General features: G+C 37.9%; 1 protein-coding gene across 2 annotated transcripts in view; it reads right to left on the reverse strand.

Annotated features, from left to right (window-relative positions):
* The window catches only part of CNTN1 (contactin 1), a 201,165-nt gene that overhangs the window by 118,307 nt on the left and 64,758 nt on the right, over positions 1 to 18,100 (reverse strand). The window contains exon 1 of one of the 2 annotated variants that reach the window (XM_056481791.1): positions 640 to 768. The exons of the other annotated variant lie outside the window; for it this stretch is intronic. The gene's annotated coding sequence lies outside the window, so the exon portion shown is untranslated. Of the gene's footprint in view, positions 1 to 639; positions 769 to 18,100 lie in introns of those variants that run through there. 2 annotated transcript variants of the gene reach the window in all.

Genomic DNA, 18,100 nt, shown 5'->3' on the forward strand with positions numbered 1-18,100 from the left:
TTCCATAATTAGAAATAGAAATAACTAGAATAGCTGTACTTGTATGTAAAATTTCTAGGAGTACATAGTTTTCTGAAGGACAGTAAGGACAGGCTTGTCTATTCACTGAATGAAAGCCTAGATTTTTATCCAAAATATAACAGTATGATCACCTTTGTTATTTACAGGACAGACAAGCAATAGATTCTGGAATGCATTTTCCTGGCACACATTTTACTGTAGCTTGCAAATGTTACAGAAAATGTACAGAAAGAAGAAAATAGTCAATGAAATTTCATTGTCATTATTCAGTTAGGACCTCTAATGAAATAGATCATATTATTATATTGATCACCTCAGTGACTGTCCTGCCCCTCCCCACAACGCAGTCACCTATAGCAGACAAAAATGGATCAGAAATGTGCACTCTTGAACAAACTGCAATATCCAAACACAGTGTTTAGTCTCAGCAACATTTAAACAACTATTTTTAAATAATCAGACTAGTAGGATCTCTGCAGTTATATCCACCTCAGAATCCTGACTCTGCATTCCAGCCCAGGTATCTGAGTCAATGTAACCACACTGCATCATAATCCTGTCTCAGCATAATGCCTCTGCTGCACTCAAAACCACAAATAAAAAATTTTACCTTTTTACCTTAGATGGTGAATTCCTTCTTGTCCTTTTGTTCATAGTAACTATTCCAAGTTCACATCTTTGAAAAAATACAAGGATAGTTAAACCAATAAACTTCACAGATCCTCTCCTGCGGCAGAAAGCAAATTACAAAAAAAAAAAAAAAAAAAAAAAGACTTCAAACTGTGACCTCAGAGAGCACAGCCATTAGCATCCCTCAGCCAACCTTCAGTAGAGAGCAGGTTTAGACAGCACGAAAACTGGCTCTGTACATGGCTGCAATGCTTTAAAATCAAGCTTCCTGTGCTGTAAGCTCAGGGATTTATATCTTCTTAAATAGGCCGTCCCACTCAATGCTGCTTGTGTGCATGAAAATATGAAGCATTTCACTGCAGTCACTTTATGCAAGAAACTATCCCAGTCATCTTTACAATCTCTGTCACTATGCTCTGAGACTAAAGAATGAGGACAGCATGCATAATTCATGCATTAAAATTTTCTGTACACTTCCTGCAGCAACTGTTACATCCAGTAATGGGGTATCGATCAGCTCATCGCTAAAACAATTGGGGCTGGGCAATTGCTTTGCTGCAACAAACAATATTCCATCCAAAACAGGATGCAGACACAGGCTTCCCCCTGCAGCATTCAAGTGTAACTCCAACATACATGGCATGTTATTAACATATTGCAGGGTATTTAATCAGGACTCTGCATTTCTTTGACCTCCAAAAAATGCTGCGTTATCTGAGCATTTTATTTGAAGTCTGCATTCTCAGCAGACTGTTTCTCCTGTAACTCTGTGCAGCATGAGAAGCAAGTATGTTTTCCTAACCCCATGTTCAAAACACAGTGAACCTCTGAAAGCACAGAGCAGATGTAAAAGCTTTCTAGCTCATTCTTTGGGGGTAGAACATTCTTTTCCCCATACACACCTGAACCCTGTTTGCACCAGGAAACAAGTCCATTCTCACTTGAACCCTTTTACTGGAGTGCATATATTATATTCTATCTGCATAGCCATGCATAGATACACCATTTTTGTCTATCACAACACACAATTTGTATCTGCCAGGTCAATTAAAGCATGTTCCAGAGTTTTTACTTCCCACAGATCTGGATATCTTCCAGCCTTTTCAGCATAGTCCTTTTTCCTGCACTCCTGTCATTTAAACAAGTTTCATCAACAGTGTATCAACCCTGTCTTCAGCAGCCTCTAAGCATTCCCCATCTCTGACTGCCATGTGCTTCTTTTCCCATACTCAGGAAAACCACAACTGCCACTGTTTCATAAGAAAAACATGTATAAAAGGAAAATATAAAGTCATGACTGAGGTGAAACTCCAAAGCAGTATTGAAAAATAAAATAACAAGAATCTTTGATTACCCTGGCATTGCCAAACAGCATAGTCACTGGTGTGTGAACCACACAGACCTGTCGTTTCCTGAAAGCCACGCAATTATTCCTTAGCCTCGACATTTTGGGTCTGCTCCTTAATCACTAAAATATAGCATCATCACTAAAATAAAGAACTCTTACTGAGGTTTGTTAAAATATATTCAAGAGGTTAGTAAGATAATAATGATAATTATTTACTCCTGGCAAAACAAAAAATATTGATGGAACGGCAGCACAGAGACACTCACATATTGACAAAAACCTGAATCTAGGCTAAAGTATCAACTCGCCTGCATTGTACCCATTCAGAGTCCTCCCAAGTAAGTTAATGGAAAATTGTCTGGAGTGAGCAGGATTTGGCATACAGTCTGGAAACTTGAATGAATAGAGGCTTTTTCAGCAGAAATTTGGGAAGAAGTTTTTCTTTGTTTGTCTCTCACCAAAGCAATCACCTTTCAGTACATCCAGTATCTGCTGCTTTCTCTTTTGGTAAGGCATGCCCATACATTTCAGTGGGTTGGCAAATGCATCTCCAAGAAATTCCAGTATGTCTATCTGGTACATCCTTTCTCAACAGCTACCAAAGCTATAACATAACAGCAGTTAATCACTACTTTGGGACACATCAAAAGTTTGGTTTGTCAAATTCTTCACCATTACCATACTGACTGCTAGGTCACAATAACCTCTGACAAGCATTAAGCTGGAAGTTACAAGTCATATCAGAAAATGTGATGTTGTGCACCTGACTAATTAATCCAATTAGAATGGGAATAAACCTCACAGAGATGAGATTCATGCCCCAGGTCATGCAATTACTATAAGTTTATTCTGGTCTTACTCTAATCAGTTCTAAATGGGAAGTTTACTGGGAAAAGAATGCTCATGTAGGCACTGTAGACTAGTTCATCCTGCACCTGCCATTACAGTGGACATCTCCCACTTCTTGCTATGTTGGGAGTGTGCTCCAGATAGATATCTAAATTTGGACAGACATGCCTGTGCAAGAGTAAGATGTCCATTCTCTGTCAGAAATCCATCAGAACCTGTTCAGCTCTCGTGGTCCATTTATGGGCAAGCTGAATCGTTCTTATATTTGTGGACTCTGTTGATTAGATTTCTGCCCAGTACAATCAGACTGAGAGAATGTCAATCACATCTACAAACATGTAGATCGCTCAATTTACACATTTTATTCTGTCACAGTATCCCCCTTCATGTGATTTAGCAAGAATATTTCCTGGACATAGGTTTGGAGACATGGTAATTTTGGGAACAGGATCACTCTCCCTATTCGAGCTATGTTTGGGATTCCTTACAGAAAATGAGCAATTGCTTAAACCAGATTTCATATGTAAATGCCACAACACAAGTGCCATATTGGACAGTTGTGTCCAGAATATGAATTTTGATCATTAGCTCAGAAATAAACTAACTTTCTGCATTTTATTATGAGGTGAAGTTAAATTACTCATTGAATTCAGAAATTTGAAATGGAAAACATCTCAATGTGATTGCCATTGGTACTGTAATGCACCAGTTATATAACTACTTTTGTGGAAGACATTGTTAAAATGTCTACAATACTTGCCTGGTATTTTAGAACTTGTATGTAATATGGTGGGTTCCTCAAAGGAAGGCTTAGAAGCTCTGGAGAATAAAGTAAATCTTACATCTATCAGAGAATTTCAAAAGAAGCCCAAACAATACAAATAGAAACTGGTATGCTTTCTTTTGAAAATAACAAAGATAAGAGAGGTTTACAATTTAAGAGCTAGAAACTGGACAAACTAGGGGTTTCTTGAAATTACTGGCATCAGCAAACACAAATAAGAGTGTTACAGGTATCATTACACTGAAGTACTGCCTAGGTATTTCACTGTGCTAGGCATCCCAAAAAATCTACCAATCCATGCTGAAAGCAGCTGTGACAGTATTACAATTCATGCTGATTGCCTTCTCTGTGTATTTAATTGTATTTTTAGCATTCTCTGATTTGCTAATGATGAAAAGAAGCTAATGAAAATGTCCTGCTCTCCTTGCTTTACTCCACCTATTCCACGCTTCTCATGTAAATGAGACATTCTCATTTTTACTATGCCCAGATACATGTCACAAACCCACAAGAAAAATTACAAAGATTCATCTTTCATGATGAAAACCAGGTCCAGTACAATACACAGCCTCCCAGCCCTCCTGGCAAATTACCCCTTCAAAGTAGAAACGCCAGAATTGGGAACTTTCTCTTCAATTTGGAATGGGAAAGTACTCATGGCATGTAAGATTTTAAGACATGCTACGCAGCAGACTGCAAGGTACTTTCTATCATAGGATCCCGCGTTTAGCAGAGTATATTCTGAGACCACAAAACTATTTAATACAGCAATTTCTTATAAACATCTTACAACATTTTATTTCAATAATTAGCTTTTTCAAATTCTGTTGTTTCACGCACCTCTATTTTTCATTCGCTATTCTCTTTTACTAGTCTAACCTCAGCCTTGATTTGTAGAAACATGCAAGCATTTAGGTTGAAAAGATCCTTGAGATCATCAATTCCAACCATTAACCTAGCTCTTCCAAATTCACCACTAAACCATGTCCCTAAGAACCATCATCTCCATAATCTTCCTCTTCCTACACTGAGCAAACCTTTGTTTTTCACAACAAATTACTTCTGTTCTCCTTCACATTTTCTAGGTATAAATATTTTATTTTATCATTTATTTATAAAATCCATGACCAACATTTCAACTCCAGTATTCAAATCCTCCTTTTTCTCCTCTTTCTGTATGCCTATTTCTCCAATAGAAATAATGGAATAATAGACAAACATCATAGCAATTTGATTTTTTCTTTTTCCTTCTCTTTCCCTTCCTTTCCCTACCTCATCCTTGAAGAACAGAAAATTATTGTGCTCAATCCATCCATTTGTTGTTCCTTTGTGGCTCCTTAGAGCCACACCAATTTGAGAGTTTACCAGTCTTTCAGAAATTCATTTCCTCTCTGCTATTTCATTCTCTTCCCATTCTCACCACTTTTTCCTTCCACAAAGGAAAAAATTCCCTAGTGTTTCCCTTATCCACCAGTACATCTTCCTGCTTTCCTGTTGCTCTTTAATAGCTTTAAACTACTGTGCGAAGTTTTTCTCTTCCTTTCCGGATGGCTTTTACCTTTTGCACTCAAAAAAGTACAAATGGAATTCTTTAAATATCTATATTTGCAGTACATGCCAATAGTTTTTCATGTTAAGGAGTTTTTAGTTCTGATGTTTTGGCTGGCTCGGAACAGTCTTATCCTGATGTCTCTAACTATTGTTCTGGATGTCATTCAAAGGAACAACTTCATGGTTTCTTCTATGCTTCTTGGAGAATTTTTTGGTCTTTTTTCCTCCTAAAACTTCACTCTAGTACAATCTCATCTACAGACACAATATCAAATACCTATCTCCTCTTAAGATGCTGCACCTCTACTTCAATACTACTTCATTCTTTTCAAATTGATATATCAGACAGTATTTCTGATACTGTAAATTCAGACATCAGTTTAGGCTCCACATAGACAAATTAGGGTTTTCATTACCCACCCCCACAAACTCAATCTGCCAGATCCTTTCTGAATCACTGTGTACAGTCTGGATGTTATCTCTAAGATCGATTAAATCCAGACTTTCAAAATCATTCTGCATAATATTACTTACATAAAATCTTTTCATGTGCACTTAATTAATAGTTTTTTCCAGATCCTCATCATCTCAGAAACAAATTAATCCAAAATCTTGTACTCTGGCTTGGACAAACACAGCATCTTACCAAAGCGCTGCTGCTCAGAGTGTGTGATTTCTCTCCTTGTCTCTACTTCTTACTTTGGTAAGTCAAATAAAAGCAAATTCACATTGGTTCCATGGACCACTCTCATTATTATTCTCACTTGGTACTCAATAACTAGTCTTTAGCAAGTTATTCTTCATTATGCCCTTGTTAAATTCTCAGAGAACCACTTCTATGCTTCCTTCCATTATGCTTCACATTTTGGAAGAACTCTGCAACACCTGCAAAGTTACTGCATTGCCCTCCTTCAAAACCTTTTTTAAATCTTGTTTGCTATGATAATTGCAAATTAAATTGACAGCATGTAGGCTGCTGAGACTGCTATCCTCAATGGCTGATTTTCTTTCACTCTTTCTTTGCAATTCCCCATCTGTCTTTGCTTTTATGTTATACTTCCACTCGTAACTACTGTGAGTAATTCTCACTGGGAGAGGCACAGACTTCTTGTTTTCAAAGGGATCTCTGTTTGATGACTGACTTTTCAGCACTACAGTAATGGAAAGCACCAGAGGGCACAGAACAACAGAAATTTAACCAGGACTATCTCATAGAACCTATGGAGTCAGGCATAGAATTTGAGCTAGCCCCAAATTCTAACCAAGAAGTCATATGAGGCTGAACAAAATCAAGACTGCCAGTTCAGTCATTTAAGCTGAAAACAAGACCTTCATCTTCTGTAGACCACCTTGCTTCCAATACCTAAATATGTACTACAACAAAACCACTGCTTGTTCTGCTTTACTGTTTAAGTTAGTGTTCCAAGATGTCAAAGAAGCTGATTATATGAAAATGCTTTCTTTAATCATTATTTAGAAACAATAATGAAATTTAATACAATTATATAAATTGCATGCCAATATGATTGTCCCTGCTACATATACTGTATTCTGTAATATAGCATAGGTTTAAAATATCATACTATTTATTTACAGTTTTATTATAAAAGAAGAATAAAATAGAATAAGATAGTAACCACAGTTATTGGTACTACAGACTACTATACATATCAGCCATATTTAAAGTGTAAAAGAGATTCTGTATATACTGAGAAAAATGCCACTTCAAATGTACCAAGAGCTCCAAGAGCCAGTTACAGCTAGAGAGCTGTAGATAGTACTACTTTCATGTTCTCCTAGGCCTTTGCACTCAAACAGCAACAAAGGCTGTATCCAAGATAACACACAAAACTTCCCTCCAAATGGTTTACGTTTACAGAGTGATTTACTTCAAAATCACTGCTGATTCAAAAGTAGCATCAAGTGCAGCATGACTTGCTGCAGTATTACATCACTGTAATACTGATGTGAAAATTCTTTTCTTCACATGTTTTTTTGGTCGCAGCCTTGTCCTTGGGCCAACTGGCCAACTCTTAGAACAACTGAACGTCTTCATACATTTTGAGCTTAAGAAACAATATGTTTGATATAGTTTTTTCCTGTATCTTTGATACTGCTGGTTTTGCACTCTGCCATGCATGCTTTCTCTATGAAATTGCTGACCTCTGGATTGATTGTTCTAGCTGTCATTAGTTAAGAACTCCCTTTATTTGCTTTATTGGTCATCACAGTAACAACTTACATCACTGGATAGACAAAGCAAGCCCATGCTTGACCCAGCAGCAATTCAGTGCTGGGCTGCCTGGCATTAAGGCCAGACTCTTTCCCATATCCTCATCCAAAGGCCTACAAAAATTCAGGGTGCACCACAGGAATCAGCTGAATTATGTGTTTTGCTGAAAAGTAGAAAAAGCCAAGTATCCATTACTGTGAGCAGAAATTCAGGGCCACTGCCTGTGCAGAGCATAGCAACAAGTTCAGGGCTGCCAGCTCTTTTTAAGCATGAAGCTCAAGCCAATAAATGTTTCCAGCTGACTGAAATGCTTTAATGACAAGCCTTTTACCATACAAACAAAAGGCAAACTGCTGCATCCAAACATCTTGCTGGGGTTGGGTGGGAGGGGGCCACTGGGTGAGTGCAGGGGCATGGGTAGCCAGGGGCCACAGGCAGCCCTTGCCTTGGAGGCACAAGTCCACAGCCCCTGAAGAAGCGGTTTGGGGCTGGGCTGATGGCAGCCAGGGCAGCCATGGATCCGGATCACTGGAGAAGACCTTTGCAACAGGGCAGGCCTGAGGTCCTCCCCAGAGCACAGCATGTGTCAGAAGGGTGAGACTGAAATCATGGCAGTGCCCATTGTGCCCACTCTGCCTCTGTCTGCTGCAGCAGAGTGCTCTGCTGAACGCACCCTCCAACTCCAGAAATCTGGGGAACAGCATGGTCCCAGTTCAGAGACCTTGTGGCCACAGGAATCTGGTGCCCTGAAAAAGTGTTTCGGATGCCAAACCACAGAAATACCAACTTATATTCTCTCTGCAAATTAATATTCATGACTTAGTTCATGACAGTCAGAAGGCATTTTCTCCTGCTCACTTTGTGATCTTCACATTTGGATTTTTATCTGTTTTCTACTGAGCAAACTCAGAGAAAGCATATTACATAGCTGCTTTTCAGAGTGAACTGCTGTCCTTCGCATTGCACTGATGGAGGAAATAAGCATGACTTTTCCCACAATGAGCCACTAGAAGGCTACAAGAAATACATTATTTGTTCACTTAATTTTATTCCATTCCTTACTAATTCTGCACGTCATACTACACTTTTGAATGAAGGAAATGTGAGTGGGATTCCTAATAAGCGACATGAGATAGCATTTGGCTGCATGAAAATCACATGAAAACTGAAGTGGGAGGCCAGAATTTAATCTTCATCCTCATGTCAAACATACTTCCCAGTCACTACCACCAAGTGTTTTCAAATGCAGGTCAACCTAGATCAGTAGCTTGCCAGTAAAGAAGCAAAAAGTGACCAAAAATAGACAGAAAGCCTCCTACTTCTGTGCCACCAGCAGACTGTATTGTCAGTGACAATCATCCTCTGCTATTCACCACCAGCCCTTTCTCCTCTTTGCCAGAGCATGGCTTTTGACTTTTTCATCTATATTTGTTCACAGTTCTCTGAAGCAACAGCTCCATCACACAACACACAGCATTAGCCCTGTCTGACCAGAGAGAAAATAAATATAAAATAGAGAAAAGAAGTTCTTTTCAGCTTGGGAACAATTGTGTCCTCCAAATAAAAACCAAATCAGACATTTGGGTTCTCCTAGGAAGGATCTTCCCCTGCAATAATGTGCATTCCCAAATCCAGCAACAAGCATGTTTTTAATCTTCCACCTTAGAAATGCACTGTGAGAAATTGCTAACTGCAAATGAAGAGAAAATACGAAATGAGGAGTTCTAAATATGCATCATAGATTGCAGGAGGAAGAGCCTAGCAATTAATAGAAGCAGAAAACACTGTTATCAGTTAGATTTTAGTAGAAAATCAATTAAATATAAATTTTCACCTTTGGAGGAAAACACAAAACTAAGCCAGACCAGGATTCTAAGTTCTATAAAAAATGGGAATGAGAAGCCTTCTTTCCTTTAAGCCTTATTTTCTAACCTATATCAATGCAATTGGTTTACATGACTTTTTACTTCCTCCTCCCCAAACTGTAATCCCGCATAAACTTTTGTGGGTCTTACGTGATTTTTTTTTTCAACAAAAGGCAGATTTCACCAGCACATACAGAATAGGCTATTTCCATGGAGTAATGCATTAATAGAGTAATGTCTAAAACTTTGTCTCAACAGACAAAGGAATAGTAGACAGTACTTTGTGAGAAGCACAACATACAATATGAACTACAAAACATAAGGAGTTGCAACCACTGCATAGGGTATATGCAAGCCCTTTTGCTTGTTTTAGAAGAAGCTAAAGCAATGCCACTAAAACCAAATTTCCAATTGGGAATTCCTACTTTGAGGAACTATGAGCTCAATTTCTAATCCCAAAGATAAATGCTACCATGGGAAATACTGTGAGAATATTGGTTTTGAATGAATAAACAGTAAGTATGTATAAAAAATAAAGGATACTTTTGAATGGGTGTGGTGTACTTCTGAAAAAATAATACATGGTCCCATGACTGTAACATTGCAGTTTACTTGATTTTAGCAGCAAAAATCAAAATGAGAAATTACCCAGTATCAGAAATATATCTTTAGTACACATTTAAATGCTCACCAATTTTTTTAATACACACAAATTAAACTAAACATTTCACAGATAAAAAAAAAAAACAAACAAAAACAATTTAAGTAATTTAATGCAAAATAAGTATTTCTAGTCATTGGCCAGTGTTTTTTTCCTGACATAGTTCAGAGACCAAACATCTTTATATGGCCAATGAAGGACTTCAACATTCTCCTGCTGTTTACAGAGATACACATCTGCACTGAAGTGTTGATGGCCCTATGAAGATAAATTAAAGAAAACTTCCAAAAGTTCTTTCAATTACTGAGGTCTGCAAAAACGAACAGCTTCTTGACAAATACAGGAAATGTTCCATATGAGTTAAATTACCATATAAGACTAAATACTGTGCCTTACAGGATGCAGAAGTTAAAAAAAGTCAAACCCCTCCCCCCCAAAAAAAACTGTTAAATTACTGCTGTTTTGTAGTTGTCCATCTTATAGTTCTCCATCTGACTAGTGAGATGAATAATTGAAATTTAACTGTTTGGGCCTTTGAGTTGACATAAGTTGCCTGTTAATTTTTTAGTTATGCTTCACTTGAGACATTAACAGGCATACAGAAACTATATATCTGAAATAAAATGCATATCATGTATCAAAGGAAACTGCAGTGAACAGCTTAATGGGCATGTACTGTAAGCCATCATAAGTGTTCATGAAGGAAGGCAACAACATAAATAGAAAGTACAAATATGCAAGCCCTCTAGCTACCCCACATGAAAACTCTAACTTCTGAAGAATATCAGAAGGTACTAATCTTTTTGTGTTAGCTTAACTGAGTGTTTGGGGGCTATCATTTTTAGAATTTACAGAAAGCAATGGACTTCATTCTGTGTATAAATTTTTATTTATATCAGCAGTAGAAGCTATGGGTACTGACAAACAATGAATTTATCATCAAACCCTGAAATAAATTGCAAATATACCATCTGGCACTTAAGATTTAACTAAATGTCACTGATACAGCCCACCTGTTCCAAGAAGTTTCATTACATTGAAGTTTCACCCAATTTCTCATAGAATTTATTCATTTCTTTCAAGCAGGAGGATGGTCTAAAATAAAACAACTGCAGGCATATAACTTTAAAAGTAAATAACAGAATTTATTCATCAGAGAAATAAATATAAATATATTTAGTGACCTCTAAAGAGCAAATTAAGTTAGTCTTGAATTTAAAAGTGATATTGGCTACATTCCACCTCTTCCCATTGTTTTCAGAGCACTTTCTGCCAAAAAGCACATAAAAGGTTTTGTTCCTATTAGATTGAGTAATATTCTAAGATAACCTGACAATGAAGGACAGGAGTCCTCTAACTAATTCAATTTTTATCTTACCAGTGTGTTTCCAGACTGATGATATATTATTGCATCTTAAAAAGCTAGTAATCTTTAGCAATAAGAGCACCAAATTTGATAGATGTCTCTTACCAGAATCTTCCCCATTATTTCCTAATACAAAACAAAATTGCTGCACAAAACATGGAGCACAAATTAGTGACATTTAAATGACTATACAAGCTTAAAACTGTGGCCAGGGTTTGAAAAATCATTTTTCTAACCTACAGGCTCCAATTTTGCCATGGAGCTACTGGCAATTTCTATGAACTTCAGCAGGACTGCAGGATTATTGTAGTGTGGGAAATGTTTGTTTTGCAGTAGTTAGTTATGTTTATCATAAAAGTAGTTAGTTATGTTTATGTGCTATCTCCATAAACACAAGCTGAAATATCAATTACTCTGTTGCTTTAAAAGGAAACATAACTAACTGGGGCTATCAATGGGAGGGGACAAAAATACTTTTTGCTTAAACCTATCTAAGGCTGGATGGGGGAGGTGGGTTTGCACTAGCAAGCAGTAAACACTGTCCTGCATCACACGCAGTGACTGTGACAAAAATCTATGTAAGGGACATACCTGCATGGAGGACAACATAGTCTGTCAAAACCAAACTCTATGAAATTCGCCAGTGACAGAGCTTTCACTGGCTCTGCTATCTCCTCCTCTAGTTCCTCAGTGCTGTATGTCTATCTTAAATGATGATGTTTAGAGTAAAAATGCTGTGCATAGTATATTCTGTAGAGGGCTGAGGTAATTGAGTCAGCTGCTCAAAAGGTAGTCTTGTTGCATATGTTGCACAGAGGAATCTGGGCCCTCGGAAGGCAGGGAGGGAAAGAGCTTGACTTTTCCATGGGCTTTGCTCCCCAAGCTCAACAAACATGGTGCTCCCTGCCTCCTTGGAAAGCCTCTGTCCCAGGATGTCACCCACCCAGAAGCTGCCTGCCACCCAGTGTGTGGTTAGCTGCTGCAGTAAGAGGGGTGTATCAAGCTGGGGCCCTGTAGTCCAAGGCAAGTAGGAAATCCCAGACTGGATCAAGAACTTCCTTGAGATAAGGAAGAGCAAATCGAGTTACAGAATCAGGGGAAACAGAGGGAACTTCATACTTGTTTCACCACACCAGAGGAAAAAGCCATCTCTGCAAGGGTACAGTGGGAGTGATGGATATTCAAAGCCTTTTAATTTTATCTGTTTACCCTACAGCTTTTCTTATTTAATTAGAATTTATCAATTTGTGTTGTAATGAAACTACCTTTTAAGTCCCATTTGGTCTACTTAAGTAAGATATCAGATAGGAAGAAGGTAAACCTCTGTTACATACCTCTGTTCTGCAAACAAACACAAACTTGCCACATAAATGGATTTTAAAAAAAAATCATCTGACTTCAGTCCATCTTTCTGTTATCAAGGAACAGTTCTCTGTATGTAAGTATGCTTGATACCTTGTTCAGTATGATATAAGGTCTTATTCAAAAAAAGAAGCATGCAACTGCTGTTAAAGGAGATCAATAACCAGTATCAAATGCTTGGAGGTGTGGGACCTGTCAGAAAGATGGCACAAACAAGATTTTATTTGTCACAACATTAAGCCCAGAAAACAAACCCATCGGAGATAAACTGGAGAAAATTACTTTCATACAACTTCTCTGTAGCTCTGCAACATGTCTGGAAAGTACCTACAGTGTTCATTATAAAATAATTCCTCAAAAACATGTCCAGACATAAGGCAATACAGGCAGTTGTAGCATTGCCCTGTGCTAGCCTTTCCCCTTCCCACCAAACCAGGTCACTTTTCTGGGTTTTCCTTTAAAAGATCCAGACTCAGACCATTCTTAAGGGAAAGAAACCTAAACCAACAAAAAAATACACACCAAACAGAAACCCAACTAAAACCTAGTTGCATCTCCAGCTTTTGTGGTTCTCAATTTCTTGCTCACTTCTGTCTTTGCATGGTACTACAATAGATGACATTTACTTCATATGTGACTCCAGCCAGTCACATTCTCTTGTGCCCTTTCCAGCTTTCCTTCCACCACAGCATTAAGCTTCTCTTGGACACCAATCATCCCCAGACTGGGAGCACTGCTGGTATGGGAAGCTGAGGTGTAGGACTTGTGATCATAACTTTGGCACCCAAGCCTTGAACTTTATCAGAATCTGTGGCCAGGAGAAAGAACCAGCTCACCATCATACAACCGGAAGAGGAAAATATGAGTTCTCCAGGTTGCTGACATCCAGAAGTTTCCTTGCAATTATCCTAGGCTTATTAAAACAGAAGCTAAAGAATACTGCTGAATATCATTCCATGCAAGCAAAATGAGACCTGCCCTGAACTGCTTCAGCATTCAAAACTGCCACCGACAGCAATGGACACTTGCAGCAAAGACTCTTTCCTGCATGTTTATCACAATGGAGAGTAAAGAATCAATGATGCATAAACCACCAGGGAAGATCAAGTGTGTTAGTGCTACCACTTCTCTTCAGTGTTCACCTCAATGAGGTGTATGCTCACTGAAAAACAGGAACAGCTTGTCGAGATGACCCAGCCTTGGTTTTGTCACTATGTAAAGTCATTTTTATTCTCAAATTCTCCTTTTCATTGACACAGAGACCTAGATCCAAGATACATTTGAAGGTTCCTAACTTCTCAGTCTCTGCTGCTTTTCTTCCTAGATTTGAAAATAAAGAATTTTACCTTTTAAGGGTCGACTCAAACTACTCATATTTTCTTGTTTTCCTCAACATGGAAAATTTTGAAGATTTATTATCTACTCCCATGTGATCCAAACAGTCCACCTCCAAGTCACAAAGAATTTAGTTTTACTAGAAATAGTAATAATTATCAGTAAGAAGAAAGTAAATACATTGCATTAATATTGCTAAGGCACATTTATAAACTAAAGGAACCAATGCTTTAATTCCTATATGCAGCTAGATTCACAGGGGGATTTACACAATAATACTATTCATTAATAATTATTGCTATAATTCCCTTATTATGATGATCATGGAAGCTTTAATTTGGAAGACACAACAATCATCTGGGCCCCAATCCAGCAAAGCACTTTAAAATGTTAATTTTCATCATAAAAATAATCAACTGGATTTGAACAGGACTGACATGCTTAAGATTATCTTGGCTTTGTTAAGCCTGTAATGGGAAAATCAAGTAGAAATGTTATAAAAGTAGTCCATGAAATCCTGCCAGAACTTTGCCTCAGTATTACACCATTATCATACAATCTCCAAGGAACTGCCTTCTGCTAGAAGACTACGAAGTAAGATGAAGAACTTTTATAGGAACCAATTTAGGAGAAAAAAAATCCATTATGGAGCCAAGGACTTTTAAAAAAAACATACAGCAAAGAGCCAAATGATCACAAGATCCATTTCTGCTACTTAAGGCCAAGATTTAAACATCTGACCTGAAGCCAAACCCTGAACCAGAATCTTCCACATTTGATTTTGAAATGCGTTTTTTTTTTTCCTTTACTCACATTCTCCCATAAGCAGTTGCAAAAGCTGCTTCAGAATAAAAATACTTGGGATAGGTAACTGGGTGTTCAGTTGCAGTTAAAGGGAGAAAAGGAAGAAACACAAGAACACATTTTATTTAACATCTTGGTAACATCTGCCTTTGGACTGAGTAGGAGCTGATCACAGTAGTTATGAACAAACTGCCAATCCTCTGCAATCCATCTGAAGAATAGACCAAGACTAGCTGTGGGAGGAAGACTTAGGATGTTTTTGGACAAAAAACTCGATATAACTCAGCAATGTGCACCTGCAGCCCAGAAAGTGAAACATATCCTAGGCTGCATCAATAAAAGGCATGATAAGCAGGCCATATGAGGTGATTCTGCCCCTCCATTCTGCCAAGATCCCACCTGGAGTGCTGTGTCCAGCTCTGGGGTCCCCAACACAAGAAGGACACGGACCTGTCAGAATGAGTCCAGAGGAGGGGCACAAAGTTGATCACAGAGCTGGAGCACACTCCTGTGAAGACAGGCTGAGAGTTAGGGCTATTAAGTCTGGATAAGAGAAGAGACTAGGGAGACTTTATAGTGCCTTCCAGGATCTATTATCCTACAATAAAGAAAGGGACTTTTCACAAGGACATGTAGTGACAGAACAAGGGAGAATAGTCTTAAACTGAAGGAGGGTAGGTTTAGATTGGATATTAAAAAGAAATTACTGTGAGGGTGTGAGACACTGGGAAGAGAAAACACTTCCCATCCCTAGAAGTGTTCAGATTGTATGAGGCTCTGAATAACTTAATGGAAGTTGTCCCTACTGAAGAAGGGGAGTTGGAAATACTTTAAAGCCCTTCCACAAACCATTTTGTAATTCTTTGAAGGGATCCAATCCCTTTTACCTTAACTCATGCAGAGTGCCTCTCTATAGGGCTGTCAGCCTGTGACAGCATGACAATAAAATGCTACCTACCCATCTGCTTAAAAGAAGCAGTGCACCTCTTCAGAGTCCTCTAAAGACTTTCTTCAGTACACTAAAAATTGACAAAAAATCACCAGCCATAGTGTTCAACCTTAAATTTAGAGGCTTTTTGGAAGCACAGACCTTCCTTTTTTTTCCACAACCATGAAAACAGTAGTGGTCAAGGAAGTGTGTCTCTGAATTTTTGCAGTAAAATTTAATCTGCGTTTAGCTGCAGCAGAATGAATTCTGAAGAGCCCAAATAAATTGTCAGCAGTTTTTGAGAGCAACATGAACAACTTGTCTTTTTATTCTACAGTGTTTGATCATGCTCTCCTTTTACTTTTTTTCTTTTGCTCTTATTTCAGACCAATTATATTATCTGGTCATATATTTAAACATTTAATCTTATATATAGAGTCCAGTGAATTCATCATCAGTACATATGCCTACGCCTCTTGGCTCTTACCCTATCCTAGAGATTTCTCCTTCTAAATTAATTCAGCATAATTAGGAATGAAACAATGAGAAGTTACATATAAAATCACATTTCAAGTTCTGTCCATGTTCCAGACGCTTTTATAATGTAACCTACCAAATTCTAAGTGCAGGTTCCTACCTCTCTTCTCCCTGAGTAGCCAGTGACCACTAAAAGTTCTATTCCAGTGTACACAGCATTTGGAGGCACCCATTTCCCATCTCTCTATTCACTTCCCATTTATATTTACAACATCTCTATTAGCCCTCACACTCACCTTTGCACTTAGATTATTGACATTCCTAAAGTAATGTTGATGGGTTTCAAACATTACATACTGAGAACCTTTAATTTCAAATCATACCATCAGCCTCTGCCTACCCAGAGCATAAAAAACAACCAGAACAAAAGGACATCATATTGAGGAGGTAGGAAACTAGGAGAAGATGTAAAGGCCATTTTAAGGTTTACATGTTGCATGATGTTTCAACTCTATTAAATATAGCTCAGGACCAGAAAATATGATTACATATATATTAACTGTACTAAAACAAATTATATTAGACTTGCTGAAAATATAGTGCACTGCTAGTGGAACATAAGTGGATTGTCTGAGTCATTCAGGCTGAAGGTTAATCCTAGAGGTTTCAGAAACCAAATGCAATAGAAGCAAAAACCCCCACACCACCACTGAAGAACATTTCACTAATTGTATGCACTTCTATAGAGCTCCCACTCTTGATGCAAATGCTTTACAAAGAAAAACAGGGTGACAGTTTTTTCGTTTTTAAGTTGAGAAGCATATCTATTGGCCATGTACTCAGCCAGCTCTGGAAGCAGCAGCAGGTGACCTGTCCCCAGCCTGCAAGGAGAGCCCAGTAGCTGATGTGTACAAGCTCACCTAACAGTCCTTCCCACATCTGCACTGGTGGCACAAACATATTAAACCTCTTGAACATACCATGGCATTGTATAGGCTGGCTCATATAAAACAAACTATATTCCCTACTTCATGACTGTGTTGACATGATATGCCATGCTCCAGCTATGTCCTAATTTGAGATGATACCTGAATGATAACTCCTCCTTACTGCCTTTTCTTCTTCCCCTCTTCCGTTAAGGTGCATCACTTTCCTAACATCGAGGCTGGAAAGAAGCCATGTTGTATTTAACGAGATCCTCTAAATTAAAAGTCTGACAGGTGAGGACTACTGGAGTGTGCATGTGTCCCAAGATCAAGATTTTGGAGTATATCACAGATGGCATAAATGCTGCAGGAATCCAAAGCTTAGCTTAATCTACTCCAACATCCTAAAAACAGCAACTAGGAATCTAAAGAGAAAATTGTTTGGATTTCCTCAGTGAACACCTTTGTCCTAAACCTTTTCTAACCTTATGCCCTTAAAACACATGGAAATGTATTTCTTCTGCCCTCTATCAGGGCTATCAATATTTGGCTGTCCTTTGGAATTTTGTTAACCTCCTTAGATATAATAAATTGTGGTGATAACGTCAATAAATAATTTTGCAATATAGCTTTCCTTTTATTATTTTTAAATACTTTTGAAATAATTGGATTATTGGATTACAATGCCACTTCTTTATTAATATTATTTGAAAAATTAGGTGGAACTTTATATACATATAGTCAACTTCTGTTCATTTAATTGTAGTTCTCCAATTATACCTTCACTGGAAGTATTTCATCTGCAAAATAAACTGTCCTAAAAAATTACTTTGCAAAATAGTTCACCTGTGCATCGAAACATTTCTCTAAAATGTCTACTTATTATAGATACTTATTATCTATGTATTTTTTAAGGTATTGTCTAACCTGTTCCAGATATGTTTATGCTTTTGTGCTGAC

Source organism: Oenanthe melanoleuca, chromosome 1A (genome assembly GCF_029582105.1).
Source record: "Oenanthe melanoleuca isolate GR-GAL-2019-014 chromosome 1A, OMel1.0, whole genome shotgun sequence".
Taxonomy (NCBI): Eukaryota; Metazoa; Chordata; class Aves; order Passeriformes; family Muscicapidae; genus Oenanthe; species Oenanthe melanoleuca.